Source organism: Haliaeetus albicilla, chromosome 3 (assembly GCF_947461875.1).
Source record: "Haliaeetus albicilla chromosome 3, bHalAlb1.1, whole genome shotgun sequence".
NCBI lineage: Eukaryota > Metazoa > Chordata > Aves > Accipitriformes > Accipitridae > Haliaeetus > Haliaeetus albicilla.
Genome location: NC_091485.1, coordinates 22,393,324 through 22,412,524, shown reverse-complemented (window position 1 = coordinate 22,412,524; position 19,201 = coordinate 22,393,324).

The following is a 19,201-nucleotide window of genomic DNA, read 5'->3' as shown; positions in this document are numbered from 1 at the left end:
TTCTGAGGGGAAATTTGTTTTCCTCACCTTCCTGAGGCCATGGAAAGTAGTTAAGGTCCCAGTTTTGCAAACACATACTGGCTTAGTCACTAAAAATGTTCCTACTATCAACAGTGACATTGCTTATGTGTGGAAACAAGCATGACCTTAAACATTTGTAAGACTTCTACCTTGATTCTTTACTATTTCCAGTTTATCCTCTGGCACCTATGTTATCTACCAAGTATTTTATTTAATACAAGTGCACCTGTTAGGATATTAATTTAAACTGTCTCCTGTTATTTCCCAAGTTACCCATCTACCTAAAGGATTAAATATATGAAAAAGAATCGTGGAAGTGCAGTGACATTCAATAAGATCAAAACTCTTTGAAGTGTAGAAATACCATTGGAATACTAATTCAGCTCTTAAAAAGCTTAAATTGTTCCCCCAACACCTTTACTTTGCTATCATTTCTGAAAGAAGCAGAAAGGAGATTCCCTCTTCTTCTCCACTCTTCCAAAGAGCTTTAAAAGCACTGTTGATACACTTGCTATCCATTCCATCAGCAGCTGCTTTAAAAATTAAATAAGTTATATTTCAGGCCCAGTTCCATGATCATTTCTTGTAGTGGTTATGCAAGCGATAATAAATACACAAATTCTCTTCCTATCTATGAAATTGCAGGAATTTTATGCCTTGTGTGTAAAGACAGCTCCTTTGTAATCAGAACTTCTTTTTTATCCAAGAAATGGAAAAAATGTTCTTCTCCTCTGTCATACCATCCCCATCTCATTGGCATTTTCCTCTTGTGCTCTGTTTTGGCCTCACAGTCTAAGGGAATTGTACATCAGTGTTCAGTGATAGGCTTCTGCCTTTTATAAATAATTTTGACTGTATATTGACTGATGATCACAGGCACATTAAACATTCACATCACTTATCTTCACCCTTCTCTCCACTCTAGACCCCCATTCTGATGATCTATTGTGAACACACAGAGTGACATTTTGAGAAGGAATCCAGAAAAAAGAAAGAGTCTGTGCTTGACACTCAAGAATTTTGTCAGATGTGCAAAAGCATTACACAGGAGACTGAGACTTTGAAGTGTAAAAGCATTGTTTGATTTTATGTACAGCTTTAGCAGTCTCTCTAAAGAAACTTAGTTGTTTTTTTTTATTTTTAATTTTTAGGCAATATTTAAGTTTTGCTTCCAGTAAAAGCGACCTGAAAAATTGCTGAAAGTCAACTATCATCCCACTTTTTTCAGTGTCTCTTTATGTCATTTCATTGTGATTAAGTATCATGGGGTAGAAAATGAGTCACAGAACAGCACCAAATTATGTGTTAACATCCTCAGTTCTGTTTTTTTTTCTCTTGCTGTAACTGGAGTTCTCCTGTTATTCTGTATCCACCAATACATTTGTGACATATAACTTAGTTATAATGCAACTATGATGTTCTTTTTGGATGATACCAAAAACTGGAGTTGGATTTTATACCTTTATTACCTCGATGATTTCCAACTTTTTAGATCACTTTTAAAACTATCTTCTCATAAATTACTCATAAGATTCCCATGCAGTTTGAGTGTTTACTCCCGCTAACTAGCCTCCCGCTAACTAGCCTAACAAGAGTTAGCTACTGTTTAGGAGTTTTCTAGAGCAGTATTTGTCGTAGCTCCTACTTGGTGCGCTCAGGTAATAACAGAACACAAACAAATTGTATCATTAATCTCAGATTTGGTAGAAATAACACAAGGTTAGAAGACCCGATTACAATAAAAAGAAATATTATCACAGCCAAAGAAAAGTGTTAACCTAAACTTTTCTGAAAGCTTTCACTAGTGGCAATAATTCAACCCACTAATGTCCACTGGCTGAACACACTACCATCAATCAGGAAACTCTCCCAGGACTTCAAGGTAAAACCAAACAGAAGGAGCTTTTGTGCAGCTAAAAGTGAGGAACAGTCTCAAATGCCTGTGAGGGTAGGAGTGATACCTAACAAGTGGAGGCAGATTTATAAAGGACTTATGGCTAATCAGAGTCTCTACTGGACTCAGGCCCCCTGAGACATTACATCTTGGGGAAATAATGGATGCCATTAAAAATGGCTATTTATTGCGCTGTGGTATTTTTTACTTGCAGGATTTGCAGTATTCCCTTTAGAAATCTCTTAAATACCGTGGAAAATACATCAGTAGTCAGTGGGAAGGATAATGATGCTCAATGTAGGAGGTGCATTGTAAGGTACGATATAAAGCATAGGTCAGAGAAATCAGACAAGGGAAAACCATAATTGTATACAGTCAATGAATCTAAATGACTCTCTAATTATAATGTAAGCTGTTATGAATCTACATCTTACTGCATGAAAGAGACTTATTAGTCACAAAAAGCTTATTAATCTCCTATGCCCAAAGAAGGGACATTGTGATGCAAAAGGCTATTTTTCTAGTCAAAAGCACTGTGAATCCATGCCTTGTAGCTGGAAGTTGTGGAAACATTTCAGCAATCAGAAAAAAATTATTACTCCCTTCATTACAGCTAATATTTCAGACAATCCTCATATTTTAAGCCCTGGGGTCCATAAAATGGAATTTTCCCCTAGTGTAATTTTTATTTGTCACAGGACTCTCTCTTTTGTTTTGTATGATTATTTTTAATGCTTAACATCAAGGAATATCTGGTCATTACCAATATGCATGTGTCTATGTTTATACAGCTCTAACCAGTAGATCAGAAAGTGGTTTTACAAAACCAGGAAAATGAGGCCCATAAGGCAGCCCAAGGGAATGAGTGCAGAGCAGGTGGGGAGCAGGCTGCCTTGTTGTACTCTGACCCCCAGAGCTTTCCAGAGGGAGGATTTGACCTTCTGTTACTGGCATAAGCAAATACAATTATTTTAGCAAGTACAAATACTTGCTAAATAATACAAATACTGAATAAGTACAAATGCTGAATAAGTACAAATACTTGAATGGAGGCATGCGTGCAAATAAGCAGGTCTCACACATAATGGACACCTTTCCCTCTGCGTGCCTGCAGGTGAGTCCTCATAATCAGGCCCACTAGGAGAAAACAGCCAGAAGCTCCACTCGGTCTTCCATTAGCAAGCAGACACCCAGTTCCTTTATGAGTATTTTTTCACTTGTAGAGAGGCAGAGAGTGAGTGGAAATGCCCTGCTTCAGAGCTAGTTCATCAGTATGCAGCAATTGTCTTTGAAAGCCATTGCTGCCCATAATAGCCTTTTAGCATGTAGAGCCACTGAGAGCCACGCTCCAGTAGTGGAAAAGCCTTAGAGAAGAGATTACATTTGTGCAGGAGCTGGAGCTGATAACTAGGCGAGTAAGCAAAGCAGTCCAGGTGACAGCTTACCACCTTTGGATAATACCCATACTAGTCAGATCTGACACCATCACAGCACAAGACTCAGGCACATGATTTCCCATTTCCCAGTGGCCAGTGTCAGCATCTTCCACATTCAGCTGGCTTACTCTTGGACGTCATGGTGAAAGATTGCAGATGATCTGATATATGAATCATCACTGGTGAAAAAAAACCTTCTAGAATCAGTTGCTAGCAATCTCCTGGTTACATGATTCTATACAAACGTTGATGCTAACTGGCTACTTTGCCCCATGCTTATGCCAAAAGACAGAGAGTCATGTGTACAGCCTTTGCGTTAAGTATTTGTGAAGTACATCACCTGGTCAGTGCTTGTACAAAAGCTGTTTCTGACATTGCAGCGGTTATAACATTGTCTTTTCTGTTTACAAATTTTAAACCATTTTTAACATCAAAAAGAATATGGATCCATGGGAGAAGTATCTGCATGTTAGAATGTGACTGGTATCTCCCATTCAATTTACTGAAACATTAATTTTCAAGAAAAATATTACACTAATACATTTCTATTCTGAGCTTATAGCAAAGGTTTAGAAAGGACTTCCTATAAGATGCTTAGTGCCTCTTCTGTAATCTGACAGTACCATCATTACTGTGATTGAGAGAAATGAAGCAAAGACTAATCTTTGCATAATTAAACTAATCAGGGCAAGTTTCACCGGGGGGAGAAGATCCTTGATGAAGCATTTTACCTGCTTTGTGAGAAAAGGAAATTTTTAATATTCCCCTCACCCCCCCTTCTTCAATATTCTTTGCTCTAATTTGATTTCAAAGTATTTACATAACAGATGTAATGGGATTTTTTCCTAACTACCCTACAAAAGTGCTTTTCATCCTCCCCCACCACAACAAATATCTTTCAACTATTTAACGGAATTTAAACAACTCTCAAGTAATGGAAAAATCTATTTGCCTGATGGATGTTCATAAAGTTACTTGCAGAACTATGTATACAACTACAGCTACTGTGCTCATAATTCATCAATTTTCCAGTGCCCCTTGAACAGAAGTTCATCTCTTACAAAAGAGAATATTTCTTACAGGTTGCAAAACCCAACATATCACATATATTCTGAGAAGTATATAAAATCATATATTGCCTCCCATTTCCTTTGTTGTATAATGTTGAAACTACAGTCACCTTATTTTTCTCTCATTTTCTGGGATGAAGGGCAACTACTTCAAAGTCTTGCTCAGGAAATAATAGGAGGGTAAGAAACTCCACCTCCAGTACAAATCAAACCTCAGCAGTGGTTAGGAAAGACATGTGCTGAGGATGACTGGCAAGTTCAGAGAGCCTCTGGCCATGCAGCGCCGGGCATCACCGGTCTCCCATGGCAGGGCTTGGCATCACTCTCCTCTGATCTGGGACACTGGCTCGCAGGCTGCATGCAGTGTTTGAAGGGCAGGACAGAGGAAAAAGACACAAATCACCAGTCCTCTCAGCTATTTGGGGTCATTTACAAGAAAATAAAGTAAGAAAGTGGATTTAATTCTCAGCTTCAACTTGGCTGTGCTTTTCCCCAGCACTGGTTAGAAGTGGAGTGCAGGTTGTCAGGGTTGTCAGTGCATAAACATGTCTCTTTGCCTTGGTCAGGATTAAGTCTCACCATCCACCCACAAATTCTTCCTATGGAGAACAATACAGAGATACCAAATGGTGAGAAATACCTTCAGTGGTAAAAGGAGAAACAAAAGGAATGCTAATTTCTCACTGAAATTAGCAAGTGAGTTTTTTCTAAAATGAACTGAGCAGACTCAGAAAATCTACCTCCTCAGAAGTCCCCCCCCTAATGATTGAATTCTGGCAGAGATCACCTCTAATAATAAAGTTCCAAATATTGACAAAAGTTACGCTTAAAAGAGGCAATGTCAACTCACAGGACATAATATATGTTCATGTGTTATCGAATCATGAAATTATTTCACCAGAAATCCAAAACTCCCCACTCTCCTGTCAGTATCTCATAGTAACTACTCCTTCCGATAATTATTCCTTACAGATTCACACAAGGTAATTTACTATCACTTATGTCATCTTTTCTATAGTTTTATAACTTCTAGAATTTTTTGTCTAAAAAATAAATCAATATGATTGAAAAATATTTTTATAAGTATTTGTGATTATAATGCAGCAAATCACTGGGTTTACCATGCTACCTGCTCTTTAGGCAAATTAAGTATAATATTCACTACTATTTGTATCCTTAAGTAACTGGAGAGAAATTAACTTTAAATAAATGAAAATAATTAGCTCCTTTCTGCTACAGCTTATTCATATTGATGACAGTTTAGATTTATGATGTCATACCTCTTCCAAACCTCAAAAGACTAGTTTAATATATATTAACATTTTAAATGTGCTTAAAAGTACAGGCACGCACATACTTCCCTTTCTTAAGCTTCAGGATATCCTCACTCTAAACTTTAAAGATTTCCTCCGAGTATATTAATATTCCTCTTTTTAAAAGGAAGGCTCTTTTGTAAAAACTTGACTCATTGGGTTGGAGATTTGAAGAAAATACAAGTGTTGTGAGCTTTAAGGACATATTCCTGACAGTCAGCTTAACACCAATGTAAGACTGGAGTTCTGTCTGCTTAGTTATGCAAATACCACTAAAGCAAAGGTAAATATCAGACCCAAGGTGCTACTGAAATGGTATTCTTGTCTTTCTCTTACAGTTTTATATTTCACTCTATATTTCAAGACTGATCATTGCTCTGTATATATGTATTGGGTAGCATTTACAGAAAATGAAAACCGTCAGATGTTTCCAGCATTGTGGAAATTTTTATCCTACAGGTTTCATCCAGCTGTGTTTTCTCTTGGACTCATCATCACAATAAAGACCACAGGAAAAAACAAGCACAGTTATTCACTGCAGTCACTGATTTTTTCGAGAACTCATACTTTTTGATAGCAATTTGCAATCATTAATGTATTTGTCTAAAGCAATAATGTCTGGAGCTAAGACCTGAACACTGCAGCCAGTTGAATACCTGATTAATTTCAGACACACAGATGAGTAGAAACTTTCTTATAAAGAAATTGAATGTGTTTAAATTTAAAATTATTTCACTAATAAAATAGACTTTTGCATACTTCAGACATAGAGAAGAACTAAAAGTATAGCGAGAGAGGAGATTTCAAGGTAGCCGCACCCAAAGGTTTGGCAGTGCTCTTTACGTCAGCTCAGAATGGCAGAGCACACCAGTGGTGTTGGAAGCTCAGACTTTTCCCCTTTGCCCTTTTACCTTTACAAAATTATTCATACCTATAATGCAGTAAAAGGGGGGGGAGGGGCAACCTGTTTCTTTTTGTAAGACACAGGTTGATTGCTGTCTCTTTTTGAGAAGTAGTATGTGCAGAAATGAGGTCATTGTCTGAAATCACTCCCCCATCTGCTCTGTTTAGCCTGTGAGTCATACAGAGTAAGCAAAAAGATTATATGAACCAGAGTTAGCATGGAACTGAAAAAAATAGAATAGCACAGCAACAAAAGAAATGACTACCCCAGTTTGCCCTGTTCCCCTCTATTTTCTTGCTAGCTTGGATGCATTAATTAAGAAAATAAATTGAAAACAAGGCAGTGAGAAAAAATAGAATGCCTAATTGTGATTAAAGCAAGCAAAGAAGCTATCTTGGGAGAACCATGGCAGTTGTGATGGAAAATGAATGTTTTCGATGACCTATTAAGTTTGCTAAGCATCAGGAAGAAATATTAAGGGTGTTATGAATTTCATCAGGGATGAGATAATACTAGTATGTCTTGTCAGTGCAACAGACTAGCGTGCCTTCTGGTCGTAGAAATAAATCCCAAGGAAGTTAGAGGCACTATGTACATGGTGTGTGGTGACACCAGTACAAATGTAAAGTGGTAACATAACCGCATAGAGAAGGTATCAGCATAATAGTTATACCTTGCACTTAAATCTTTTTCTGCTGAAAAGTTTGATAAAAAGGAAGTTTCTTTCTGTGCTTTTCTCCCCTGATAATATTTGATGCAGATTTGACAAAGTTCGCAGATAAATTGTAAACAGAAATGATGTCTTCCAAAATAGATAGTGTTAAGATTCATTGAAGACAACATTTAGTTTCTTTTCAAATTTTTGGGTTCATCTACAGAAGTAGGTCAAAATATTCCACAACTAGTTCATGATCTAAAAATGCCACTTCAGATGTTTTTAAACTGTCTGTGAAATTTGGTCTCAAAAACGCAGAATAATTTTGGGCAGAATGAAAACTAAATTAAAAAATAGAAGTAGATCAAGGCTTGGATGCATCTTTCGACCAAAGAGCTACAGATTATATGTCTTTCCTTGCAAAAGAAAATATTTAATATTGCACATCTGTTGTACAAGATACACAGCTTTAACAGGAAAAAAGCCCAACCTGAGATGTGTTTTTCTGCATGACTCTCTGGGTGGCTTGCATAGTGTTTACATCTGCTTTAGGAAGAGAGGAGAAACAGCTGCTCATGGGCCTTATACAGCCAAAAGCCGGGAGCTGGAGGCACCTTCATGTCTACCTGAGCAGGTCAACTGGCACCCCTGGGGCTCAAAATGAGGCCAAGCTCAGCATCCACAAGGGGAAGCTGCTGCCCTGCCACTGCAACCTGTGCCCAGAGACCCAACCCAAAACCCAGCCCTTGCAGTGCCGACGATCAAATCTCCTGTGGGAAAGGATGGGTTGAAATCCAGCACTTCCCCATTTGAGGGAGTGCCTGATCACTGACCCACTGCACCAGCCTTTGCTGATGGCACATGACTTGCCATTTTGATGTAAAAGTAAAGTTTCAATGTATGCGTTTCTGACCACACATATAACATCTTCATCTTGGCAGCTTAATCAGAAAGTAAGTGTTTGCATAGACTTAGTCATCTCCTTTTTGTTTTCAGTCTTAAATTTATTGAAATATTTCTCAGTGCACTTCTTCAGGGCTGCTACTGAAAGCAAGGGAAACCACTAACAGCACAGGGGAAGATATTTTCATAAAAACATAAAACCCATCAGACTTCAGAGTTCATCAAGGAGCAGCCTCAAGCAGGAGGATTGTTTATTCAGTGCTTTGAAAGGGAGGGAGACAGAGAAACTAATGCAAGGATCAAACAAAATGAGATGCACAACATTCATTAAAAATAAGTGTTGATGAAAAACAAGATGACTTTTTAATTGTAAAATATTGAATATATTGAATATAACAGTTGTTTTTTGTTACTTGGTTAGTATCTTGTGGGTAGGACAGAGAAGGAATAGAGAAATTTTCATACATTTAATAAATGCTTATTTACTAAAGCATTTATTAAATGTTAAAAAAAACAGTTGCCAAAACCCATTCTTGGTAAACAAACCTATAAGCTCACTACAAGTCAAAGTAAGAGTCAAAATAAAGCCCTTATTGTTGCTTAAAAAATTAAAATTAAAAATAAAAAATGCCAATTCAGGTAAATTTCTAACAGTTGTTCATTTTTTTTTTAATTCAAACCACTGTTTGAAATCAGCTCTCACCTAGGGCTATATACTCCAGCCCCTTGCTCTTCTGACAAGAAAGTGAGCATGCAACAGCCGATACATAAACTAATAGCTGAACTCATAGGTTCTAAGTCAAATAAAGGTGTGAATTCAGCTTGTATTTCTAGAATCTGAGTTTGGATTTGGAGCTGATACGAATCTTGTTCTTACAAAAATAACATTCCTCCCAAGTACTAAAAGAAAGTTAAAAGGATTTTCATTACTGCCTTAAACCCTAAACCTGCAAATTCCTCTGTGTTTGCTCAACTTCGCTGGCTGGCAGTGAGACCAGAAGTATGATGTGATATTTCATTATTGCCAGTTGAATAGCTAAAATGCAGAAAACCTGTAAGCAGAAAGAGCCAAAGCATTTGCAGTTAAGATTCATTTAGTGACTACATCAATCTGCTGAATATTAAAATTTGTAAACTCTTTCATTTGCTTTCAGTTAACTGCAGTGGTAATGTTTCTGCAGGTAAAACAAGGTCAGATGGAGATAGCTCAACTCACTTCGTTCTTTCTCATTTCACCCCAGGCCCATTCTCATAAGGCTTATCAAAATACACTAAATTAATAAGGCTGATTCGACAGCTACAATTCTCCTAATACTGCAAAAGCAGAACAGTAACCGCTGACACAGCCAGCTGGAGTGTTGGCTGCAAAGGATTTACATCTATGATTACAAAATGCTGGAGAAAACACAGATCTAAACAGAAACTTCTCCCAGCCAAGACAGTCTTTGTTTCTGATCAAGACTCCATGGCTATGTTTGCAATCCCAAATGCTAGTAACACTCACCCCTCCTCGAAATTCTGCTGGCTCATACCCACCCCCGTAAATGCTACAATCCTTATTGCATTAGTGACCCCTAGTTTAAGAACTGCTGCCCAGGTCTTTCCCTCCCCTATGCTATATTTGTATCTAGTCAATGAATCCAAAATCCCCTGCTAATTACCATCTAAGCTGTTATAAAGAATCTACATGTGTTACTGCACAAAAGAGGATTACTGTACTTTAAACTTAGCAAGGCTTGGTAACCTCATGTGCCATAGGACTGGACATGATAATGGATGCAAGTTTACAGACAGCACTTTGGGCAGCATTTCCTTAGCTGCATGGTGTAGTTGCTACCACTACACTTTGCTTCTGCTGCAATACCCAAGAAGTCTCAGTTTGCGATAGCTGTGTAATATGCTGAGGAGCACATGCAAAAAAATAATACAAATACATGCTCAGTAGTATTTTTATTTAGTTAGGTGTTTTTACAATTCTTAATGCTGTAGCATGCTTTCAAGAAGGTGATGGCTGGTTTCCTTGATGGTATTTACGGCCTTTCGAAATTCCTCTGAAATCTGTTTAGGAGTTAATGATTTTTGTTTACAACAGCCATTGGAAAAAAGTAAATAAATCTCCTACCATAAGAGCTCAGGTAGTGATCTTAAGCCTATGCTTATCTCCCAATCTAAGTATTTTAGACATCCGAAATTCCTGTTTAATCAACAAGTAGTTGAAGACAGCATGAGAGTAAGTAGCAAGCACTCTATTGTATTAAAATGTGTTTTCAAATTTGATCACATAATTTTAAAATAAGCAGAAAAGAATGCTTTGATTTAATTTACAGGCAGGAAAAAACCCCTCACTTCTGTTAATAACTTGCACACTATCGGAAGTTTACACTGCTCCATTAAGTGGCATGGCAAATCATTTGCTCCCTACATTTGTAGGCCAACTGAGAAGAGCTGAGTTCACAAGGATACCAAAGACCTACATAATCTCTTCCAAGGCTCATGCCTCTTCCAGAGAAGAGAGGGGATTATCCGTTAGAGGAGGTATTATCTGAAGGGTCTCCAGGAAGGAGACTTTTGAGAAAGGCAGTGCTTGCAGGACAAGGAAACATCCATTGCACAGCTAGGAAGCATTGGGAGACAGGCATACAACTTGCACTGAAACTCCAGCCTTCATGTTTCAGAAAGAGATGGAATTAAAATGTTGTTTTGGCAGTATAGAGCACCAAAAGTTGTTCCCCACCTTGTGTATACCTACATTTCAGCTCTAAAACTTTACTAGCATTAATTAATATTCCCCTGAATACAAATTTCCTTTACATGATTTGACTTAAAAAAATAAAAAAGCTAAAGAAAATAAGCAACCTACAAAAAAGTCTATTTCTAAGGAATTTCCCAGGGAGTTCAGTTTAAGAGGACATGAAGTGGGAGAATTATGAAAAAATCAGTGAATAAAAAATGATGAGTTACAAACCGTAGATGACTGACTCCCCAGAACTGGATTTTTCAAGCTTTGGATGACAAAGTAGGCTAAAAATGACTGACTAAGTCAATTACCAACAAAAGATAGAAAAATTATTTTAAATCACATTCTCAAGAAAAATGAATTGTCAAGAAATTATTTTCATTATCACTAGCATGAATTATCATGTCCACCACAGGGCATTACTCACAGGTTAGTTTAATCAGCTCTGGTAGTTTTGGGAATATTTTACTGAAAATAGACCCTTTCCAGGTTAGGAGTTTCTTCTCAAATTAAAAAAAAAAAAAATCTACTGGACAAATCACTTGCCATGGTCATTTTCATCTGTGACACATCTATCCCAAAACAGGGCAACATAGTACCGTGCCACTAAGGAAGGATTTGCTTATGAGGTTAAATATTCCATATAAAGTATGAATATTAAAAAAATACTTTTACAGTGCATCTACTTTTTTTTAAAAAATCAGTTGAAAGGCAAAGCTAAGTATTTTACAGATATCTGTCCCTGGATTGAGAACTCTTCTGCAGATGTCACTGTAGTACTCTACAAAGGTCCAAATTTTACGCAATATTTCTTCATTGAAGCCAACTAGACTGTTTGTCCTGGTACCTCATGGCACGGAAGTCCATGGTTAAACACTTCATCAAAAATTCATTAACCCAAAGTTAAGATTACTTCCCTTGTGTCCTCATTCAGCTGCTCTCAAACCACTGAAAAGCACGAAAAAGACTCACAAAAACGTGTCCTCTATAAAACTTTTAACTCACACAAATGGCTCAATCCATGCAGTCAGTGGGGCAGTAAACTTCATGAAGACTGCAGAAATGTGTAGGCAGGATTGAAGTGAAACACTGTAGACCTCCCCAAAAGCACTCCATTGTGCCCCAGTAGAGCAGTAACACAGGACCAGAGTTTTTTTTCCCCAGGGGACATTTAATCTGAGATTTTTGGTGTATACATAAAAGTTTTGCCATTAGGAGAAAGGGTGTAAACTTTCCATGGCTTCCATTATTTCTCTGCCCTCTTTATGAAACGTACTTAAAATTTCTAGATAACAAGTTAACTAAGTTATATAAGGTGTCATGGTAGCTGTCTATAAAGGGACAGATAGTATGATTTTGCTTCTTGATTGAATCCAGCTAAACCCTTTGTCCTAGCAACTTGTGGCTCTAAGTTTCACAGATAAGCTCTTCAGTTACCCAGGAAGTCATTAACTCAAAGAACAGATTGGCCAGTGGTTCTTTCCTTTATAATGGTTATAGAAATCCAGTTATAGAAATCCACTTCAAATAAGAAAGGGCTACATATTTTTATATAATATCTTCAACACTCTTATTAATAGGTTTTGTTCATGACAGTATCTTCAATTTTCTTCTGATGGTGTCTAGTTATTTTTCCTGAATAGTTACAATCAAACCTCTCAGGAAGTGCCTGAGCGGTCCCAAATATACTTTCCCTACATCAATCTACCTAGCTTTCTCAGCCTCTCACCTTGGCAATGCTCTTCTGAAATTCCTGTGATCTCACGTCAGTTAACATCAGTAATTTCACCGTTGTAACAGCAAGTATAGATCTCAGTGCTTTGCTGTTCATGTATATAAATCAAGTCATGCTAGTGTTTCCAACTTCCCTAGTGCAAATACCGAGGACTCCACATCTGAAAGAGGCCGTCATTTTGCCTGCTTCAACAGTATTTACAAAATAAAAGGAAATCTCAGGGAATTCTCTTTCTCCCTGCTCCCAAAGGGCAAATGCATTGTCATCTTTTTCTCCAAAGACAATATCTGAAGTGGTATAAAAATTAAGGTTTTGACGTCCTATTCTAACTGAAATCTCTCTCATCATTCCTGGCAGAGAACCTGTGGAGGAAATTGTACCTTGAGATAACCTTTTAAAAATGATTTAAGACAGTATTTTTGTGATTAACATTATTAACTTGCCTAAGTCAAGCATGCAATAATGTATCTCTTCACACATGCAATTAAAAGCCATCTCAGAAGATATGGCTGGTTAAAAAGATCAGGTAACATGGTAAGAGAATCAGCCCAGAAGCATGCTAAGGACCTACTGCACTGCTGACATTCTGCTTAGCTGGATTTAATCTCTGCAACAACCATGGTCCTTTTCAATCTTGCTCCACAAAAGGCAAGGGACATGAAAGAGGAATAGATGATGATTGAGCATTAATTGAAATTCCAAAGTGAATGTGACTTTAACATTTTTTTCTTTACATGATGTGAATTTTTTAATATGTAGTTGTAGATTTGCAGTGTGATGGCCTAAGGATAAAAAGGAATCAGGCTTGCAGGGAAAAGCAGGTAATGGCAGCTGGAAAAAAACAAGGCAAGCTTGCAGCCACCGTTCCTTAAGAACCTGATAAAGTTACTCTCAGACAAAAGGTCTCATATTTCCCTCGCTCCAGCTCTATCAGTGAGTCTAAGGAAAAGGTATTGCCTTTGCCTACAAATGCTTCTTCCTTTTTCAGTATGCTGCTTGGTCACAAACTTTGGGTCAGTCTTTTCACAAGTGGCAGAAAGACCTTGCAATTATATTCCTGCACCGTAGAAGATTTACTAGGAGCCAACATACACTAAAGATGAGCAAGGCTGGAGGAAAAAGAGGCGCATCTTACAGAGACTTCAGTCTTTCTGAATGTACCTATTCAGCTGCAGTAGCGCTTTCCCAAAACCTTACCCCTTTCCCCCTCAACAACAGCATGCTGGAAACTGCTTTGCCAAGATCTTTCCTCCCTTCCCCCACATCATGTTATTCTTTACATCTTCTCTCTTACACCGAGAAAACGATGCAGAAAGAGTAGCCAGTGTTTTCCACACCAAATAATTTGTTGACTGTTAGAGGGCATATGGGCAGGACAAGCGCTGCCTTCAGCTGAGTATCTGTGCCCTCTGTCATTATTTTCTGCTCTCGCTGCCCATTCCTAGCTCAAAGCAAGCCCTACTTCCGTCCCCTACTTGGAGCAGTCGTTTAAAGGACAAGAGTTTTTTTGTAGCTGTGCTGCAATTCACAATGCCAACACAGAAAGCCTCGTTCCCTCTTTACTTTTTATCTAGGAATGAGCACAAAAGATGGGGTGGGGGAAGGAAAGGAGAGATGGAAGAATGCCCAGCATTTCTTCTGGTGTACACAACGTGCATTGCAATGTTCACGGACTTAACCTATATTATCTGGGTTACCTATAGAATATCAAACCATAGAGTCATTAAAATATGAGAGGTTAAGTTATTTTCATTTCTATAACTATAGAAGAAGAAATACAATTCTTTTTATTCAGAGTAATTATCCATGTGTGACAATTGCTTTTTAACTGGTATTTGAATCTAGTTGCTATTTTGGTAAGGTACTTATTTTTAAGCATGTGGTAAGTAGCCACTGCAAATATTTCTGAGATTTATCTACCATAATCCACTACTACCATTTACATAAAAAAAGTTTAAACATGATTTTCTGAAAATATGGGGGTTTTCACATACAAATTAATTTTGGGAGTTCTTTTGTGTGCTGCTTTATTAATAGCCACAGTTTTATAATGTGCTGAAATCATGTATACTAGCAGATGAAAGCAGAGAAGAGGCATTTAAATTCCTGGAAACGTAGAAAATCATGTTTCCATGCCAAACAAAACAGACTAAAGTCCTTCTCCCACTGTCAGTCATTTCATCAGTAACCTTACTGTGAAAGCCTGTCTGTCCTTCCTCATATTTGCAAAATATTTTCAAGAAGTTATTTGTGCCATGACATGTGGGTGAAAATTCCCAATTAAAGAGTAGATAAAGTTTTAGTGTACTTTGCTTAAAACTGAGGTAAGCTATGTTGGATTTGAAACAGAGCTCAGTGAAGGACCTAAAAACACAGTCGCATGGGGCTCTGACCCCCAGGGAAAGTAACCAACACAGACAAAGTTCCAGCTACACAAACTTTCTACAATTATTATTATTTCTTAAATTATTATTTTACAACAATTATTATTCCTGCTAGTTTAAAAATGCAACCAGGTATAACAGTGAAAAAAAGATACAAAGCTGTACTATTGTCTTCATTTTCTCTCTAAGAAAACATGCCTAGCCTGCCCTGTAAAAATTTTCTCATTTAGTTAATTGTCCTTTTGCTGCCCACAACTAAGCATTGGAATATGGATAACATAGCCTCAAAATATCTCCAGGAAAGAACTCAGTTGCTTCCTTCTCTAGCATCAGGTAAATTGCATTCAATCCTGTTTTGCTTTGAGGGTAAGCATTTGACCCATTTGCCACAGGTGGTTGATCAACACTCCTCATTCAGCCACTGAAATGAAAAGATTTCGTTCCATAAATGATGTGAATACAATAAGCAATGGATTTAAAAGATCAAAATCTTCACTGAGACAAGGTATGCAAACGCAGTAAGATAAAACACTCCTTGCTCCAGAGAACTTTTGTCTAAAATCAATTGGAACTTCTTCATGTACCTGTTACAAATTTTGCAATACTTAATTTGTTATACTATAGAAAACAACATCATGCATCTGGGGAAAAGAAAGGGTGTGACATGCTTCAGCTCTGCCTCCCACTCTGAGAGGGAGAACCTGTTTGCTGCAGAGGTAAATAACGAGATGGCAGCAGCGGTGAGTGGGAAAGGGGGCCTTGTCCATACAGCACCTGATGGTACCCTCTGGCTGGTAAATATAGAGATTTTGAAATAGAATTCTGTTCCGTGTTCAAGAAAAAAAAAAAAGAAGGAATTATCTCTTTTCTTTGTGAATTTAAATACTTTGAAGCCCTATGAAAGGTTCAAAGTATTCTTCCATTTTTTATGTTATCATATAAAGTTGAAATAAAATTTGCTATGTTATTGAAATGAAATACTGAAACTGGGCTGGAAAGCTCTGCAATGAAAGAATAATGCTCTCATGTTGTGCCTGTTTCAAAATGGCATTTTCTCAGTGCCAGTCTGTGTCATTGGAAAATGTCCAACTGACTTCAGGTAAGCATATGACTTATCAGAGGTATATCTCCATCCATGGGATGCAGGAAAGTGGAAGTTACGCGTTGGCCCTCAGTCTTGTCCTAAACCTGTGCAACAGTGTGCTCTCTGATACATGAAACTCATGGCAAAGCTAGCTTACCTCCCTGCTACAAAAGCACCTCAGGTATTTTTTAGGTGTTAAAGTATCAGAACTATTTGTGTTCTGAATGGTACAGAATAGCTTGAGAGCAACAATAAACTTTGTAAGAACCAACATGACACATTTGCAGCCTTATTTGTTAAATGCCATTTTACAGCACTTAAGCCCACCATCTCTGTTGCAGAATTCACTGGTTTCTCCAGCCTACCTCAACATTGAGATTTTTTTGTTCTTGCACGCAGCCGGCAGTCTGGCAAGCTAATCGTCCTCTGCTGATTCTGCCAGATGTCTGTGAAATAGAAAGCTGCCCACCATCAAACAGACTGGCAGTTTTATGACTGTGACAATTGCTTGTGGCAAAATTATAATTAGTATACCAATGTTGCTATGCATTCTAAATTGGATCACACTGATTCCTGCTCCAGTTTTTTCAGACACTCTGAATATGATTTTTAAACAAATGTGAAAACAGCTGCATGCTGATTACCATTAAAACCAACATCTACCAGATCTTAGCATCAGGCACTGTGATGTTTCTTTTGCTAGTCCAAGAGATGGTATAAGTGACGAAGACTATGCTGTGTTGGTCCAGGGAAGGCTGTCAATGTTGTTCTTAGAGTTATAAAACATCTTTGGGTGATTAGAGATAACAGCCCATGTAATGTCTCCAAGTGGCTGCTGACATGCAGAATATACAGACTTTTTGCTAAACAGAACACTCCACACAGGGCTGTTGCTGTGATTAAATATTTTTCATGTGTGTTTCCATTCCAAGCATTTTTAAACACCTCTAAGCAAAGGAGAGTGGGTGGAAAAATATGACATGCAGAGAAAAAGACATGGAAATTGAACATTTCACAAAAAATATTCTTCAAGAGGTCAGAAATGCTGTGTTTCTCCCCGATCGCTGCCCAAAACTAGCTCTCATCTCACTGCCTAATCCCTGGGAAAATGGAAGATGCGATCCAACCAAACTAACTTTTAGTTGCACATGCAAGGTGCATACCTCCCTTTAACTGGTTCAGTGGGTTATTTGCAGCCTGGTGCAGCCAGCATGAGGCCCCATGGTGGTGGCTGGCGGTGAGGAAGGAGCCACCTTTCCAGGGGCTGTTTCCACAGATGCTCACTCCTGTATGGGGAACCAACACCGTTCCAATGACGCAGCTGTGCTGCACTGAAAGGAGGTTTTCAAATGATTCGTGTTTCTATCTAATTGCTCTAATCATGGGAGCAGAGAGCAAAAACCCTGGTGGATTTTTTTGGTAATTGTCTCTAGCTGTGGCCACCCAACGGTATAAAGCTCAAGCAAAGCTGGTGGCTTTTGCTCTTTTCAAGCAACTTGCTGCAGCCAAGAAAAAGTCATCGGACGAAGAAACTGCTCAAGCTGGGAAGAAAGGCTGCCTGATCTCACAACCCCACTGCTAAAAGCATCTGAAAACAGCAGAGGCAAATGTGCAGAGCCCTCTGATGAGCACAAAGAGAAAAGCCCACCTTGGGCTCCGCTGAACCAAACAGGAACCATCGCAGATGGTGGCTTCTCACCCACCGTAAAACCTGGCTGAAATCAGCTGCAGTGCACTTGCAGACTAGTAAAACAAACCTAACACAAAATGGAGAGCATAGTAGGCATGATGAGTACCATTCTGAGGCTCTTGAGACAAGACTTAAGATGACACACTCTGCTTGTGCCAAGCAGATGTGTTGCAGGCTAGCAGGACCTTCCCTACAGACGCTTCCCACTGTGGGGGTGACAGCAGCTGCTAGGGCTCTGTGCCATCCCTGGCCTCCCAAATCCAACTCACCCTTAGAGAGAACCACAAGGAGGGCCCAGGGTGCTGCCCAGCATAGCTTCGCAGCCCAATGCACACACAGAGCAGGCAGGGAGCAGGCAGCCCTTGCAACGAGCATGAAAGTTTTGCCGTGCATTTGCTAACTGGCCTTTTGTGAGTTTTATAAACGCAAGCTTTTGAGCACTGTAGCAGGCACTGCAGCAAGCACTGCAATGCGAGGCATCTTTGCATCAGTTATAGTGTAGCAGCACTCAGGAAAAAAATTTGCTGGCCAGACCCTTCAACAGGGAAAGTTCAAAAGAACATACAGGGAGCAGCGGCTCTTGCTTCCCTAATGGCAACGTGCCTTGTAGGCATTTAGCGGCAGCTGCAACAGGTACAAATAAAACAACATTGGTACACTGCCACTGCATGAGCTGTCCTCCTGTACTGATTTTCTACATCAGGTGTAAGGTCATACAGCCAAAAGCTTGGGGAAAAAATCACATAGCAGTCAAAGCCATTTCAGCATTTGCTGTAAGGCAAACAAACAGAGGAGAACAGAAACCCCTGTGCCCATGAGGCTCCTGCACACTACTTGCACTTGCAGTCACCTGGCTAGGATGTGTGGGCATCTCCAGGGGACATCTCAAAGGGAGTGATCAGCAGCCAGCTTTGAAAATTCGAACTCCGGGGCTAAAACAAGCTGATACAGATTGCTGTGGTCACTGTCATTGTGCTAACAACCTAAACACTGTTTCCTGTTCAGGATAGGCCTTTCTGATGCATCATTTTTTTGAGGGGAAATGCTCTTTCAAGACGATTCCATTGTTCATGGCCTGACAGCAAACAAGCAAATCAATCTTATACATGCAGTAATTAGTCCAGCCAAAACAAGAACAAAAAAACAGACAAAAGCTCTCCTTCTGGGCATCATCTTTATCATTCTCTGTGATGAATCTTAAAAAAGAAAGGAAAAAAATGCCATAACCCAAACATCAAACAAGAAATAAACACCATCTTAAAATATCTCCTTTGAATAAGGAAAGGCATCAAATCAGTAGTGTGGGCATACAAAAATTATTTTACTGATGAAAAATACTTTTGAAGCCTTCTAGGCCAGATTCACTGATGCACAA